This window comes from Herpailurus yagouaroundi, unplaced genomic scaffold (genome assembly GCF_014898765.1).
Source record: "Herpailurus yagouaroundi ecotype Mexico unplaced genomic scaffold, PumYag 182, whole genome shotgun sequence".
Taxonomy (NCBI): domain Eukaryota; kingdom Metazoa; phylum Chordata; class Mammalia; order Carnivora; family Felidae; genus Herpailurus; species Herpailurus yagouaroundi.
The window spans coordinates 26,670,853-26,678,345 of NW_024412413.1; the positions used below are offsets into that span (position 1 = coordinate 26,670,853).

General features: G+C 46.1%; 1 long non-coding RNA gene across 1 annotated transcript; it reads right to left on the reverse strand.

The window, feature by feature from the left end:
* Positions 1 to 951: 951 nt before the first annotated feature.
* Positions 952 to 2,373, reverse strand: LOC121041046 (uncharacterized). The gene is made up of 3 exons (XR_005795537.1): positions 2,092 to 2,373; positions 1,457 to 1,563; positions 952 to 1,110 (listed from the first exon to the last, which is right to left on the reverse strand). It is a non-coding gene; the product is annotated as an uncharacterized LOC121041046 (long non-coding RNA).
* Positions 2,374 to 7,493: the final 5,120 nt, after the last annotated feature.

The following is a 7,493-nucleotide window of genomic DNA, read 5'->3' on the forward strand; positions in this document are numbered from 1 at the left end:
AGAAGGCAGGGTTGGTTCTTGAGTTTGGTGGAACTAGGGCTCTGGTAGAGGAGACATGTTGAACAAATAAGTGTAGGAAACATTAATTTGTTATAACTGAGATATTTACCACAAAGAAGAAGCACAGGCTCTGGGGAGAAGGTGGAGTCAGCCGAAGTCCTCTCCTGAATCTGAGCCACAGGTATTTTCCATGTTTACCCTGATGCTGTCTTTCCTCCTCTTCCTGCTGCAAACTCTTACAAATCAGGAAGCCCCAGGAGCAGATGCGTCAGTGTTTTCAAGGCTGCATGTTCGCATGTGAGGTAACCAGAGTCAGAGTCTTTCTGGAGTCTCCTCCCTCCTCATTTACACTCCTGGGAAGGGCGCAGCTTGGCAAGGCATTAACTATTTTGCGTGATGAAATTTACATTGCAAATTTCTTCCGATCTGATGATTAACAAGGTCTGAAAACAAGAAGACAGTTCTGGATCCTCCTCCTCCTCCTCCTCCTCTTCCTCCTCCTTTTCAGTGTTTATTGAGCACCTACTAGGTATGGGCCTGTGTGTTCAATGCCAAGGATCAAAAAAAGACACTAGAGGGGCTCCTGGGTGGCTTAGTCAGTTGAGTGCCTGACTCTTGGTTTCGGCTTGGGTCATGATCTCACGATTTGTGGGATCAAGCCCCACACCAGGCTCTGTGCTGGCAGAGGGAAGCCTGCTGGGGATTTTCTCTCTTTCTTCCCCTTCCCCCCACTCAATAAATAAATAAATAAACTTAAAAAAAGACAAGATACTAGAAGACAAAAGGGGGAATATGCTAAAAGGTAAGAGGTGGTATAGAATAATGGCTCCCAGAATTTGGGATTTTATGAACAGCTAAAAATGAGAGCTTTATTAGTTAAGAGGTCTAATATAGCAGTGTCTTAAATAAGATTAAAAAAAAAGTTTATCTCTACCATGAAAGGTAGGTGCTCCAGGTAGGTGCTCCCAGGTTGATAGGGCTGCTCTGCTCCAAGCAGCTCTCCAGGACCCAGAGACTCCTTCTGTCTTGTTTCTCTGCTATGTTTGACCTCTATTCTGAAGGTCATGGTCCTTTCAAGGTCCAAGATGGTTGCCGCAGTTCCAGTCATCACTTTCAGTAGGAAGGAGGAAAGGATAATGAAGAGGGGCAAAGGGTGGGTAGTGGGTAATGTACAGAGAAGGTTCCCAGATTAAGACTCATGTACTTCTAAGTTATTGGACAGAACTTAGTCACATGGCCCCTAAAGTTACAAGGAAGGTGGGAGATGCAGTTTTTATTTTGGTGAGCCACGTGCCCAGCTAATTACTGGAAATTCTGTTACTAGCAGTCTTTGTCACTGAGCCTGACTTAGGGTGTCAATGTCTAATTTTGCCAGTAAGTATAAAATGCCCTGACAATTCTTCCCCAATATATCACAAATGCACCCTCACTCTCACAGGCTTTTGTAATTTCTCACCTTGAATGAATGCAACAGCCTCTCTCTGTTGCCAGGGTGATCGGTCCAAGATGTAAAATTAATCATAACAGCCCTCTGCTTAAAATGTCTTGGTGGATCCCTATTGCCTTGAAAGAAAATGTAAACTCTTTAATAAGACTGGAAGTCCTGTTGTCATCTCACACTGGTGTCTTCTGTAGCCTTATCTCTCATGACTTTCCCACACGCACCCCACAGTCCAGGCATACTAGGTGACTGGCAGTTGCCAGGATGCTCCCCTTCCACCTCCTCTGTCTGGAATATGTTCTTCTGTAATATCTTGGCAACTGGCCCATTTCTACAGAACTTTGCTGAGGTCCATCTTCATTGGAAAACCTTTGCCAGTTCTGTGTCGTATGTCTCTGACATCTCCCTCTCCCTCCTCCCCACCCCCTTACCTCCACACACAAAGCAAGATCTATTCAAAGAACGGGATGCCGTTGCCTGGGTAACAGTGAGTACCAGCCAATGGTTGAACCACCAGCCACATTTGCAGTGGGGCTCCTGGATTTCTGGTTTGCACTGTTGGCCACACCCTTTCTTGAAAGACTGTCACTCTCCTTGGTCATTGCCTATTCCCCTGGCCCTTTCTTCCCCTTTTCTGTGTTTCTTCTTACTCTGCTCATTATGAAATGTTGATGTCTCTAGAGATCAGGTTTTGGTCTTCCCTTGTTATTCCACATACATGCCCCGAGATTCTTCATTCCCTTTTGTGACTTCAGGTACCACCCCCAGAGTTCTCATTCTCTACTTCCAAACTGGATTTCTCTTCTGATCCTTGGATATGAATGTCATCTATTGAAAACATGGAATAGGGAGGGCCAGTTTTCAAAAAGGAAGTAATGAAGCTTCACCCTCCCAGCCGACTCTACCCTCACCCCAAAGTATCATTGCCTACTGCAGGCCAGGAGTCTGGGAAATGACCCTCTGCCTTTGCTTGCTCCTTGGTGCAGGGTGTGCACTCATCTAGAAAGGGCCACCAGCCACGATTTTCCCTCTGAGCACTTCTAGTCTCTGGCCTTCATGTCATTTCCCTCAGGAGCTCTTTCGGAGACAAAAAACTTCCTCCCCATTTTTATCCAAGGCAAGTGTGAAGCAACAGAATACTCAAGACAAAAGACCCAACAATGAGTCAGGGCAGCTCCTGATAAAGGCATCCAGATGTCCCCCCAGGCTGCCACCTCCAGAGGGGCTCGTGCTACAGTAGACAGAGCATCTGGCTTGAGACTTTGACAGAGGTCCTGCTGAGTGAAGGTGAGGCGAGGCTGAACTTTCTGCGACCTGTGATCTTCCCAGAAGAAACAAGGGGGAAAGCAGAGACTCACATGCTGCCTTCTCAACCCGGCAGCTACAACACGAGCACTCCCTTAAATAAGTGATTCCGGTCATTTTCCTGCTCGTCATCTACCTCCAGCTTCCCTTAATTGGTCGGAATCCTTCCCTGAGCCTGCACGGTCCTCCTTCTTCCACCATTGTGTCCTGCCATGGTTGTCTGCCTTCTTTCCACTCCTCGAACACACCGAACTCTTTCCACATGTAGACCTTACCATTTGCAATTTCCTCTGCCTGGAAAGCCTTCCCTGCAGCTCCTCCTATGGCTTACTCCTATTAGCCTTGGGTCTCAGCTCCAGGCTCTCCTCTTAAGGACAGCCTTCCCTGATGCCCTGGTCAACAGTGACTCTCCTTTCCCGTAGCCACTCCTTGTCACATGTCCCCAGGTAGGTCCCTAGTAGGAATGACACGCTCTGAAGTCATCCTGTTTATTTGCTTGCTTACTGTTCATACATGTACAACCTCCTTCCCCATCTTGCTCACTTCTACAGTGACTGGAAGAGTTCCTGGCACATGAAGAGTAGGTGCTCTACGGGTATGTGACAAATGAAGGGGAATAGGAAAGAAGGAGAGCTATCACCACACTCCAGCAGACACTGTTATTCAACGTTTGGGTTGTTGTTTGGTTTGTTGAGGCCTTTTATTGACTTGGGTAAATCTAATAGGGTAACAAGGTTGGCGTGTTCCATAACAGATAAGCCACAGATGTGAGTATTTACATCAACTCTTGCAATCTGTACCCCATCCCACATATACCACAAGCTCTGGGTATGAAAAAACAATTTTCCCAGATGAGAGAGAGGCTCTATATCTCACTTGCCTGAGTCAACTTCAAGGCAAACTTAATTCTATGATTTGGGTGGGACTCATTTGGGTTATGTGGAAATGACCTCCAGTGGTATAAGACTGTCACTCTGACATTGATGAATGTCATTGGTGAACGCATCTGTGTCCTTTTATTAAGGCTCGTGTTCCTGCTGGGAGTGTAGGTATTTGATGGACATTCTGAGACAATGCTGATAAACCCAGGTTTGACCAAAAGTTTATCTCCAGAGAGGTTACCTTTTCCTCTTTCTTTCTGGTAGCTTTCTTCCTCTTTGTGATCACAGAAGATCTCCCAGGCTGTGTGGGAAAGAAGGGCTGCTAGCTCACTGGTGCTGAGACAAATTGGCCACCACCACCATCATCAAAACTTCATGTTGCGTGTTGTAAAATTTAAAAACTCTCAGGGAATATTATGACTTTTTCTTTTAAAAAATATACCTGAAACAACCCAAATGTCCATTGAGAGATGAATGGATAAAGAAAATGTGGTATGTACTGCCAGTGGAATATTACTCAGCCTTTAAAGAGGATGAAATTTGGGGGCATCGGGGTGGCTCAGTCGGTTAAGCCTCCGACTTCGGCTCAGGTCATAATCTCACGGTTTGTGAGTTCGAGCCCCGCGTCGGGCTCTGTGCTGACAGCTCAGGGCCTGGAGCCTGCTTCAAATTCTCTCTCCCTCTCTCTCTGCACCCCTCCCCAAAGATAAATCAACATATAAAAAATTTTAAAGAAAGAATGAAATTTTGACACGTGTTACTACGTGGGTAAACTTCGAAGACATGCTAGGTAAAGCAACATGGATACAGGAGGACAAATATTGCACAATTCTACTTATGCGAGGTCCTCAGAGTGGTCAGACTCATAGAGACAGGAAGTAGACAGTGGTTACTGGGGGCTGGGGGGCAGCGGGGAATAGGAGGTTATTGTTGGATGTTGAGTTGGGGGTGGTGGAAAGGCCTGGAGATGGATGGTGGCGCTGGTAGCATAACGGTGTGAATGTACCTAACGCCACTAAGCCGTAGCCTTAAAATGGCTAACATGGTAAATTTGTGTTATGCGTATTTTGCCACAACAAAGAAATGTCTTTTCAAATATATCTTTTACTTGTCTATTATTCCGACAGATTTCGTAAATTGTACTTGAATTGCTTTCTAAATACGTGCTACAAATTTGTTTACTTCAGGGTGACAGTTGGTCCCAAAACAATCTCAGGAAAAGACGTGTGTGTGCCCATGAGTGGGGGGTGTGTGTGTGTGTGTTGGAGCGTGATGGGATGTATACCACATGTATAAAAAGAGCTCAGGTGTTAACCACCGAGGTGGAGAAGTCACCCAGCTTCTTCTAGCTTCTCTCTTTGTTTCTTCCGCATGGAGGTTTTGTAGAAGATTGTAAATGTCCTATTGACAAAATTCAAAGTCTGAGGCACGGATGTGCCTAACTTTGTACGTTCCAAGTGTAAAACTTTAGGTAAAAGCAGACGTATGAGCATTGGGCACCCATACGACTGTGGAAGTGAAATTCACTCCTTTCAGAAATATTTATGAGCACATGACGTGCAGAAAATGAAGTCAGCATAACCCCTCAATTCCTATAAGCAGGACTGGCTACGTAAGTTGTGGGGCCCAGCACAACATGCAGATGTGCAGCCTGCTAGAACAGCGTGAAGAGTTTCAAGGTGATGACAGAAGAGCGCTAAGCCAAGCACGGGGTACTTCCAAGCGCAGGAGTTGGGGGTGTGAAGGGTTAGGCACCTGCAGAGGGCGGGGCCCATGTAGCCCCAGGGCAACAGAAATGCTTGTCTGCTGACTGGGGTCAGGACGGCAGGGAGTGAACCCCAGGGGCTTCTCATTGTCACATTATATCGCATCTCACCTCGGTTTAAGTAAATTTTTACGTTTCAACGTGCATTTGAAAACCTGTTGATTCCACAGGTCAATAAACCTTCTTATTGCCAATACTGTCCATTCAAACAGATCACAGTCTTGTCATATGTGATTTCTGGATCTCCATCTCTACTCGCCCCCACAGTCAATAGCATGCTGGGTAAGTATCTAGGTACCCAGTATATACCCGTTAAAAGATTCAGCGATTGATTCTGGAGTAAAATATGAGTAGTGTAGGATGATTATAGAAATTTATTTTCTGCTAGGATAAGGATGATTATGAGAATTATGATTTATACCTGCTGTACACTGGGCACTGAATGAGTGCTTCATAGAAACTTTCTAATTTAATATTCTCACAAATAAACGTCAAATAGGTAGTTCTGTCTCCATTTAGAGGTGAGAAACTGAGGTTCAAAGAGATGAGGAACTTCCTCAAGGTCACACGAGTGGCCAACGATGGAACAAGGATTCAAACCTAACTTCAGAGCCCTTGAAATTGCCACTAAATTGCTAGGCTCTCTTCCCCACCCCACCCCCACCCCCCAGCCCCCACATGTCCCTATGCCTCCTAAAATCTGATGAAAGAAACGGAAGCTGTTCTAAAAATTGAAGGGCTTGGGGCACCTGGGGGGCTCAGTGGGTGAAGCGTCCAACTTCGGGTCAGGTCATGATCTCACAGTTGGTGAGTTTGAGCCCCATGTCGGGGTCTGTGCTGACAGCTCAGAGCCTGGAGCCTGCTTCGGATTCTGTGTCTCCCTCTCTCTCTGCCCCTCCCCTGTTTGCACTCTGTCTCTGTCTGTCTCAAAAATAAATAAACATTAAAAAAGAATAAAGAATAAAAACTGAAGAGCAGAAGCTTCCCACCTTGATGCCATTTTGAATGGATATCGTTTCTGAACGTAGGGTACAAAATATTTGCGAAGATAGTGGATCAGTGCACGTGATTACTAAAGTGACTACTCCAACTCCAAGTCAATTCAATTACTATTTACTGAGCCATTACTAAGTGTAAGACACTGTGCTCGGGGCTAAGGGGAATACAAGATAAACAGAGAAACTGTCCTCAAAGAGAAGGCTGAGACAAGCACACAAATGGATGGAGAACAGAATGGAAAATGGTGTTTCCCCATCAACACCCAAAGAAAGTATGTCTGCCCAGAAGGACAGGGTAGGTTTTTGGAAGAAGGTGGCGTTTAGGGTTGGCCTAGAACGGAGGGAAGGATTCTGAGAGAAGAAGGAGCTGGGGGCTGTCCAGGCACAGCAGAGGTGTTTATTGAGCGGATGCGGAGTGAACTCTGTGCAGAGGGTAAGTGCTGGGGAGCAGGCGAAGCTCAGAAAGTTAAGTCCGCAATGCTTCATGGGGGATCTTGGACCAGCCCTGGGGCACTTGTACTCCATGCAGGAAGGAGAGCCTCCGACAAGTTTTAACCAGGAGACAAACATGATTAAAACCGGGCACTAGGAGACTGAAGCTGGCAGCTGTGGGAGGGAGGGCTGGAGGTCAAGAGCCAAGAGGGGAGAACTGAGGTCAATCTAGGTGAGAGACGGAACGGTCTGAACTTGGGTGGGCTAAGGGGGTGTTTTAGAGACTCTTTACAGGACATTTCCTCATTAAAATGAAGAAAAGAAAAAAAAAATCTGTGAAGCAGAGATCACATATATGTAAAATCCTTCTTTGTTTTGTGGAGTTTCTGGAAGGGAGACAAATTCAAGATAACCATCGCAAGTACTCAGCCTAAGGATATTTGCCTACAATTCTTGTTGGCTCCTGTGTGATCTGGCCCTCTCTGACTCCCCGGCAGCAGCCTGGCCTGTCAAGAAGACAGCAGTTGCACAACAAGGCAGAACCCACCGCATTAAACCCCTGCACTTACGTGGCTTCTTCTGGCACCTTCCACCCTGCCTGGGCTACTGTTCAGTTTGAAATGCACGAGTATTTTCAGTAAAAGGTCATTTATGGGGGGTAGAAAATCAAA